The following is a 10,713-nucleotide window of genomic DNA, read 5'->3' on the forward strand; positions in this document are numbered from 1 at the left end:
GATAGCATCCTGTCCATATTTCAAACCTTGCATTCAAATACTTTAAATGTTCAATGTATTTTAAAATACATTGTATTTTGTCATAATACAATGTATTATGCCAAAGAGAATGTGACTTCATTTTTTACTTTCTCCTATATCTTTCTCTTCTCTGCCCCTTAGTATTTCTGGACCTATTGGAACCTTCATCTACCTGATGTCTCAAGCTTAAGCACGTACTGTCAGCCAAGATTCTTCATTCTGCTTATAACCTACATCTAACTAGGCATAATACTTTCAATGCTGCCTCAAATGATTTCATGTCCTTCCTAATTTCTTTACTTCGGGAAGGCATGAGTTTTCCAAGTACTGTGATCTCATAATTTTGATTCTACCACATGAAATGTTATTGCTGCCACTGTTACCCTGAAAAATACAAAGATTTCCAGTTTGCTCAGCTGCTTAAAACTGTGACTATCTACTGCTACTTTCAGGATGAAGCTGAATGATTATACACTGTTCAGTATTGCTGACCATCATGGTACTTCGTGGACAGTTACTGCCCAAAGCCCATATTCTTCCTCTTTCATTCTTTGCCATTTCAAGGTGAATGTCTTCAAAGTCTCTCCTTTTTTACTGCCTTCCTGCTTTTATACATACAGATCATTTTGTCTGAGCACTCATTCTTTACTGCTTGTGGAAATCACATCTCCCTCACCCTGGACTTCGGTTTGGATATAACTTCTTCCCTGAGGATAGACTTACTCTCATACCCTGGGGAATCTTTTCTATTTTTCACGGTATCCAGAATATTTTACTTAATTTCAATTTCTTATTTAGTCACAGGCCTACCCTGCACAGAGAGAGAGAGAGAGAGAGAGAGAGAGAGAGAGAGAGAGAGAGAGAGAGAGAGACTTTTCAGAGGGAAGTTTATTCTCTTCCCTACTTACTTTTGAATTCCCAACTCAGAACACTAGGACTTGGGCACACAGAAATAGGCAATTAGTCTTTGTTGAACTAATTAATTTATAGGTTTTCACATCTCTGTTTCCATACACGCTATGCCTTCAATCTTGAAGTGCCTTTATAGTTTTCTTTGCTCTGATAACCTGACTCCTCAACATCTAACAGCTAATATCTGTGATGAGTGTCTCAGAAATGCTGGCCTAGTGCAGTTCTTTGCACAAGTGAACGGTAACCACAGAAATTGTTATTGAGGGTTAGACAGCTGACTATCATGGATAACGAGAGCGATGTTGCTCTAATACTCTAGCTATTTATAATGAACACCATCTAACCATTTTGCACTTGATTTCACTTGTAAAGTAAGAGGCTTGTCAGTTTTTCTGTGACTGAAAGTCATTTCTCCATTTCCTATATACTAACAAAGACACGTCTTGTTTGTCAGCTTTAGACTCACCAAAAGAAAAAGGAGATAGTGGAGGGTGAGAGCTCATATGCCATTTATAATGGGAGATGAGAACATTAACAAAAGGATGACGTGGGCCGTGCTGTCTGAGTACATTTTTTCCACAGTAATAAAATGATCTTGGGCTGCACATCATCAGAGTTCGGCCTTTCTTTGGGAATTCTGTGTTTATTTTAACCAACACTTAAAAAAATAGGTTGCTCCTCCCTAACAATGTAAAATCTCCCCATTTATTAAATTGTCTTGGCTGTGTTGAGTACTGTAGCATCCACATTCTCACATGTAAAATATTTCCTAATCATACTAAACATTTCACATCTGCTCTGAATAAATGGCTGGAATCCAAGAAATTGAAGCATTCTTAGAGGATCGTTGTTGGTCCTCAGCCAGCCCTGACACTGGAGAGGACTACAGGGAAAGGGCCTTCCTTCCCATCCTCCTTTTTTCCCAAGTTGTTTTATTATTATTATTATTATTATTATTATTATTATTATTATTATTATTGGAACTTGATGACACCCCTCTACCCTGCTTACACACCCCTCTATTTTAATAATTAGGAACTGGTCCAGAGTTCCAGTTGTGTTTTTAGTTCTGTCTTTTCTTTCCACATCCACTGGAAAGCCAAAAACAGCCCTGTGCGACTTCCAACTGCTCCTTGGCTACCCTAGACTCACTTTTACCACATGGAAATTCTTTGCACATTATAATCAAACTTAACTCCAACACTTAGTAAACACTCAAGGAGTGATTTGCAGAGATCCAGAAAATATTAATTTATTGTTCTACTCATGGATTGGAATTATTTTCTCTCGTAGTCTCAACCACAGAGTCTTTTTCTGTTGTGCCTTGGCTCACCCATCAGAGCAAATGAGAAGAGACTCTCGTCTGTCTCCAGAGTGAAGAGAAATGGAGTTGTCCCAGAGATTATTATTCACATTGGAAATGATTTTCATTGTGTTTTGATTGTGAGCCAACTCTCTGTACTTGTTGGAAGCTCAAATTCAAATAGCAGTGAATCCCTCGGGGTATAAACCGTTCTCATTACTATCACCTGGTTTCCAGGCAGACTTTTAAGCAACAGAGTGAGAACACTCTTGATAAAGACTGGCTGGAGGAATGCCTTGGCACAGAGCGAGAGCTTCTAAAACAGGATGAAGTTGGTGGCAAATGACAGGATATCTAGAGTGGGCAAATTGTGTAATTCAAAACGTTAAGTCAAGAAAGAGGATGTACCAGTTTAGAACTTAAAGGATCTAAGGAAGTTTGGCTCCAGGCATGGCTAGAGCTGAAGTCTGAAGCCAAGGCAGCAGGGTTCAGTCTCCCCCTGGCGCTTCAGTTGTCTTCCCTGGTGGTTCCATTCTCTCAAAGATTGGACTCTAGCACCCCTGCTTCTGCTATTTCATGCTTTAATCAAGATCATAGAGTACTTCCCTCACACCTCAGAAATTCTCAACAAAACAAGTGAGACTCACTTTAGTGCAACTGACCTCAGCCACATCTTCCTGAGCTAGTTAAGGGTGCTTTGTATGGAAGATGCTAGTTGTCCAGACATAAGACAATTTCTTCTCCAAGCTTTGCGGAGTAAGATAAGGACTGAGATTATTTTATAGAAAATTCTCAAAATTCTATTTCCTTAAATCAATAAGGAAAGCCGAGCCTGTTGGTAGAAGCCTGTGATTCTCAGGTGAATGAGACTGAGGAAGGAGAGTCACTAGTTCAAGGCAGCCTGGGAAACTTGATGATGCCTTGTCTTGAAATCAATAAAACAAATAAAAACAAGGTATTGGTTATATCTTGGTGAAGGAGAGCTTGTCTAGTGTACACTATGTCCTAGTTTCAATCCCCAGTACTATATAATGTGGGGACTATATACTTTACAGAAAAAAGAAATAATTATTATTCATTGAGGTCTTATAATTCTGTTGATACACACACACACACACACACACACATATAATTTAAAAACCTACAGGCCTTATTTTGAAAAAGGACATGAATAAGGGTGTTTTAAGGAAAAGACTAATAGTCTGTTTATATTACTGTTATTCGTCTCTGAAAATATGATAAGTCAGTCTCTGAATATAGTAAGACAGTGGGAATACTAGAGACATTTGATAGGGGTGCCTCAAGAAAGCAGTAATGGTTGACCCTGCTCACAGATTGGTTTGAGGGAGTTGGGCTGTATGTGTGGTCTGAGGTAGAGTTTGGTATAACCTGTGACAACAAAGCAAAACAATGACATTATTTATCATGAAATAAAATCATCTTGATTTCCTCTTTATATTTTTAGTTTTGCAAAAGGCATACCTGGGGATTTCCAGCGGGATTTGGTGTGAGCCAAGAGACTGTTAATGTGCTTCCTGAGACTCGGTGGAAATAGAACACGTGACATGCTTCTACCCAGGGCATCCGGAAATTGCATGCTGGCAACAGGAGGCTACTTTTAGGAGATACCTCGGAAGAGAGGAAGCTTAGTCATGAAATATATTTCACTTCCTTTTAACTCTCTCAATTTTGTATTAGTGGATGACATGAATAATACAGATTAGAAATTTAGAGTGGTATGATCTACAAAGGCCATATCTAACTTGAGTGAAAATGTCTTTAGATCATATTACAAATCATGTTGGTTGAGATTACAATGGTGCTCTAGAACTTGAAGCAGGTGATGAACTTAGTGTGTCTATGAATCCCAGGGCCTTTAGCTACAATCACAAAGTCAGCTTTTTCTTTGCTTCCTTGTTCACTTACAGCTTGTTCAGGGAGCTTTGGACAATTTTGCCATTTCTTTCCCCAAGCGCAAACTCATATCCAGGCAGCTAGAAGGTACTTCCTTCCTCAGTAAATTGAGTTTTGGAAAAGATCACCATAAGTAGTCTAATAGTAGCCCAGTCTGAATGGGCTGAAGAGGAATCTATAATCAGCGTTGGAAGTGCTCACTGCTAGGTGTAGCATAGTGTATAGGAAGACCCTTAATACCAAAAGTTTTATGAAGAAATGAGGGTGTTCCTTCATGCATTATGTCTTCGGATAATGTGAGGAACTACTGAGTTTCACCAAGGGGCCTTTTTTTTTCCTTGCTGTCTTTTTGGCTATGTCCAGGCTTGTCCCCAACTGCTTCCTTCATTACTTTTGCTTTTGTTATTTTGCTTTCTCCTTGGTTCTCTGAGTCAAGGACATGCTGCTATTTGCTGCTAAGGTATAGACTCTTTTGCTAGCCCATTCTAGGTAGTTAATCCTAGAAGACCTTCAGCTTCCTTTCATGTGGTATTGGGTACAGGCACAAATTGTTGGGTAGGGGCTTGTATATATGGTCATGCCAGTGAAAAGCAGAAAGGACAGCCTCCAGTATTGTTCTTTATGACACCATGCATCTCTGCATTTGAAACAGAGTTTCCTCCTAGGTTAGACCAACTGACAGGGAGCAAATCCCCAGGAATCTGATTGTCTCTTCTTTCCTAGGTCTGATAGCAAGGCGAAGGCATTAATATCTCTCTTCTCGCTGTCTCTTGCTGTCTCTCTTTCTCACTTCTCTCTCTCTCTCTCTCTCTCTCTCTCTCTCTCTCTTCATGTTTGAGAAGTTTTTACTAAATGTTTTGATTCTCACCCTCTCCTCATCTCCTCCCAGATATAGCCCTCCTTCTATATCCACCTAACTGTGTATCCCATTTTGTTTTCTTTTAAACGCAATAAAGTATATATATTTTGTGCTTCCCATATATTGATAGATGGGTAGTTTGACCAATTAGGAGTGTGGTTGACTTATTGAGGCCTACAGTCTTAAAGAAAACTGACTCTTCCTGTCTAGTTCCTTCTGTCAACAGCTATCAGTTGCCAATATTTCCTCAACTAGATGTGATATTTTGTGCCCATCTCCCATTCATGATGATTTTGTCTATCTTGATCTTGCAATTGTTTTGCTCATACTGTTAAAACCAAAAATAGTTCATATGTGTAACTGCACTGATGTATGCAGAAGACCCTTTACATTAGCTATCCACCACCTTTAGCTTTCACAACAATTCAACATCCTTTCCTGCTATGATAGCTGATCATTGGGAGAAGAGGATTTGCTTGAAAGAATCCATTTAGGACTAAGAATTTTTAAATCCCTTTGGCCAATTCTGGATCTCCATGTTAATTATTACACACTGTATACAGACATTTCTCTGATGGAATTTGAGAAATGTACTAATCTATTCGGTTTAAAAAGAGTTCATTCAGAATCCATTTAATACAATGATTATAGCAGTTTCTCTGCTAAGATCTATGACACATATAGCCATTGGTTCCTGATTTAATAATAATGCCAGGTTTGGGATTCATCCTGTAGAGTGGGCCTCACATATAATAAAAAGAGTTGTTTGCTACTCTAATGATGTTTAACCACTACTAAACCAATGTGAGAGTGTCCTGTCACATCAATTCTTAACTGTATCTGATAGGGTTCACAGCTGGGTGAGATTTTTGATGATTCCTTTTCCTCTCCACAGTCTACATAGCAAAATTTCAACACTATGACAATTAGTCAGTAAGAATGAATCTTCCAGATAGCACTAGCTTGACTTCCCAATGTCCTGTAACTCTAGTGTGTTGTGTCTTTAGCAATATGATTTTGCTGTCAGGTTTAGGGGGTAACCAATAGCATTAGCAATAAAGGTTCTAATGTTTGTCTGTTTATTATACCTCACTCATCAAATGAGGTAACCCACTGCTAGTACTTTTATGTCTAGTGTCAGCATTTTTGCCTCATTATAAGATAACTCAATATTAATACATTATTTATCATCTATCTATCTATCTATCTATCTATCTATCTATCTATCTATCTATCTATCTATCTATCTATCTATCCATCCATCCACCTGTCTGTCTGTCTATCTCTCTATCTGTCAGTCTGTCTATCTGACTGTCTGTCTGTCTGTCTATCTGTCTATCTGTTTATCTGTCTATCTTTTGTCTATCATTTATAGTACTTTTATACTACTTTTATAGTATTAGGTTTCCATATAAATTTTCTTAACATATTTTTAAATTTATTCTTTGGGAACTTTTCAATTGCACTCATTTCCCAGTCCCTTCATATTTTCTCTCTACCCTCTAATCTCCCCACAAAAGAAAACAAAACATTTAAAAGAAAAAAAATATGTCACTGGCTCCTCTGGGCAAAAACTTGCTCCTCTATCCATCTTAACTTTCTCTTGTGCCAGTCATAGCTGTTGTCTTGCCGTACTTGTACCAATCCACATGTGGGTCTGTCCTGCTTCTACATCATATACTCATTTGCCATAGTGGCATTGAGAGCCACAAAGTATCACACAGTATGCCCCTTTGACCAAATAGCTGTACTTGCAAATGTTCATTGCAATGAGTCAATGTCTGGTTGAAGGCCTCTGGCTTCATCTACACCATCCCATACTATACCCTCAAAAAGACTCCTCTTGGATATCCTGCTGTTGCTATGAGTCATGGAGATCCTGTGGTCAGGGCTCCATATGACTTAAAAACAAAACAAAACAAAAACTTGAGTGTTATAGTGTTATTTTTTCCCTTCTAATAATCCCTGCTCTGCCTGGCCTTCACACCCAATTTAAGCCTTCCTGCCCCATTATACCCATTTAACTTTTATAATTCCGTGTGTCTCTCCCCTCCCTTGATTGCCCCCTTTACCATTGCCATAATTCCTTACTAATCTTGTGATCTCTGGGAACAATCCAAACAGAACACATATCTGAATATTCAAAGCTAATATCCACAAATGAGAGAAAACACATGGCAATTTTCTTTCTGGATCTGGGTTGCATCACTCAGAATGATTTATTTTTTTAACTCCATTCATATCCTTGTGAACTTTATAATACTGTTTTTATAGCTGAGTAATATTCAGTTGTTTAAATATATTACATTTTCGTTATCTATCAGTTGATGGACATCTAGGCAGTTCCTCTTTCTTGAATATTCTAGAGAGAGCAGAATGGGGGTTAACATTAATATGCAGGTATCTCTATCATAGGTTTTACAATTCTTTGGGTCTGTGCCCAACGGTGGAATAACTGGATAATGTGAATGATTTGTATCTAACTTGTTGAGAAACCTTCACACAGATTTGCATAGTGGTTATACTCTTACTACAAGTGAATAATTCTTCCTGTTCCCTTATATCCATGCCACCATTTTTTTAAATTTTAAAAATATCAGCTCTTGAAAATCTGCTCTTACAGTGTGCTCAGAGATCCAAGGAGGGGATGTGAGGTTGGAGACAATGTAAAGCAGGCATGCAATCACACGTGGATGAAGCAAGCTCAAACAACTTCATACATATGCATACTTACATACATACATACATACATACATATGTATATACATAAATACATATGTACAACATGTATTCATACATTGGGTGGATGGGTAAGGCTCCAATCAGTTTACATACATGCACATATGTGCATCTGGTGGATGGGGCAAAGCTGTAATGAGCAAGTTCTGATGATTTTATTTTTTTCCTCCCACAGCTTATATATCCCACCAAAATCTTTCAAGCCATACAAAAATTGTAATGTGATTACATTATATTTTTCTTTAAATGAATGAACACAATGAATATACATTAGAAAAACATGTTCTTCAATACTCTCACATGATCAAATGCTTTAATTATAAATCAGAAAATTATTCCCAAAAACTCACATGCATTTGTAACTAAGCAACTTGTTATAGATTAAGAAAGTGTAAGCACACAAGGTAGATTTCTCAGCCAGTTTCTCTTACAGGCAGGCTGAAATTTGTGGTTACCAAAGAGTATCAATTATTTTATGATTTGTCTTTAAAAATCTTAAAAGAATCACTAATCTAAATTTTACATAAAAATAATGAGTCATTTCTACTATAAATCCTTGGTATATATATCTACTCATTAAAGGTTTTTATTAGGTCATATCAGAAATCACCAGTTCAACTTCAGCAAGAGAGGCACATGAGCTTGTGTTGGTGAGGCTACCAATGTTCTTGTTCCCTGACCTCAAAATAATCCCTAGCTCAAGTATTAAGAATGTGCCTTTCTGAACCTTAAATTGTTCCCTAAGATTTCCTATGTCATAGCTACTAGCAAAAATATCCTAGTCTAACTTTACTAACCATCTACATCTCCAAACTCTTTGTAAGGCTGGTGATCAGTACTAACAACGTACATCTCTAAGTCCTTTCCGAGGTTGGTGCATAAATCATTAATCTGATCCAGGAGGTAGGCATGAAAAAGATCAAGTACTATTATTGTGAGTGCCAATGATACTGTTCATTGGGGTGCTGGAGACCCCTAAAGAGTTTTCACAAAGCACATAGATTAGGAAGGACATGAGGACTGCAAGGAGAACAAGTAGACTGATGCTCCCTAAAAGCATGAAGCCCTCAGGCACTGCCTCTCCAAGGCACGACCAATGTGGTTGTGCTAACCGGTGGGCCGCATTCCATGAGTTCTAAAGCCATTTGCTGTTTCTCTTACACGGGCCTCAAAATTTAGCCATTCTGACAGATGTAACTTGAACTCTCAGAGGAATTTTAATTTGCATTTCCTTGATGACTAAGGATGTTGAAAAATTTTCCAAGCACTTCTAAGCCATTTGTATTTCATCTTTTGAGAAATTTCTATTTAATTCCATGCCCCGTTTCTAATGGGATTGTTTTCTTGATGTTTATGGATTTTACATTTTTGAGTTTTGCGTGTATTCCAGATATTGATCTTGTGCCAAATGTATAGCTACTCAATCTTTATCCAATCCTTTTGGCTGCCTCCTTACGTGAGCTGGGTTATCCTATGCTGTACCAAAATGTTTTGTTTCTTTTGTTAATTGTTCATCCCAATGTCTGTGCAACAGGGTGCTGCTCACAAAGTTATTTCCTATGTCAATGAGTTTAAATGTATTCTCCAATTTTTATTTATCATCTTTAAGCATTAGGTCTTATGTTAAAGTGCCTAACTCCTTTGGAGTTGAGGTTTGTTCAGAATGCGACATAGACACATTTCCTTCTTCTTTACACTCTTATCCAGTTTGACTAGTGTCTTTTGTTGAAGAGGTTCTTTTTTATCCAATATATGTTTTGAGCCTCTTTGTTGAAAATCAGGTGGCTCTAGGAGCTTATATGTGGCTCTTCAATTCTACTTCAAGGATACTGGCTGTTATGCTATTATCGCGCTATTTTATTACTGTAGCTCTGAAGTATAGTTCAACACTGAATGGCAATACCTCTAGCATGCTTTTATTCATTAGCGTTGTTTTTGGCTGTCCTAAACCTCCTGTGTTTCCATTTAAAATTTAAGATCTTTGTTCATGTTTCATGAGGAATTGATTTAGAGTTCACGGGGATTTCATTGCATCTGTAGATTGCTTTGGATGACCATTTTCAGGCTATTATTTCTACTAGTCCATGAGCACAGGAATCTTTCCATTTTGTTGTATCTTATTTAATTTAGTTTCTTTTATCAGTTTCTTAAAGTTTGCATTGTATTAGTCTTTCCCTTCCTTAGTGTTACACATACACACACACACACACACATATATATATCCTCTCTCATGTACATGTATGTGTATGTGTATATGTATAATATGTGTAGCAAGATGTTGGCTATGGGCTTGTATGTTTTACTTACTATGTTGGGATGTGTTTTCCATATTTCTAGATTCTTTGGAATTTTCACAATGACATAAACATGAAGTTTCTGTCCTTGAATATAAGTTACATTTATTGATATTTTATATTCTGCATTTCTTGGATATAGTCAAATTGATCGTGGTAAATAACATTTTTGATGTCTTCTTGAATTGTGTTTGCAGGTATTTTATTGAAAAATTTTCAGTCCGTGTTCATCAAAAGATAGGGCATATCTTATTTGACATCAAGTTAGTACAAAATTCACAAAAGGAATTTGGAAATGTAGCTTAGGTTTCTATTTTCAGAACAATTTGAGGAGTATTAGTATAATTTCTTATTTTAGAATTGAAAAACTATGTTGAAGGCTTAGCTCAGTGGATAAGGATATGAAAATTAAGTGTATTGTATTTTTGGCAGTATTCTTTAACCTGCAAGAAGGAGTATTCTAGGCGTTGGGGGTTTAGCTCAGTGGTAGAGCACTTGCCTAGCAAGTGCAAGGCCCTGGGTTCGGTCCCCAGCTCCGAAAAAAAGAAAAGAAAAAAAAAAAAGAAGGAGTACTCTAGGAAAACTAGTAAACCCTTTGTTTGTAGTATTTCATAACATTTTCCAGAACAATGAGCATGATCAGTGCCCAGCAATGATTATTAGTGGATTTG

This window comes from Rattus norvegicus, chromosome 3, assembly GCF_036323735.1.
Source record: "Rattus norvegicus strain BN/NHsdMcwi chromosome 3, GRCr8, whole genome shotgun sequence".
Taxonomy (NCBI): domain Eukaryota; kingdom Metazoa; phylum Chordata; class Mammalia; order Rodentia; family Muridae; genus Rattus; species Rattus norvegicus.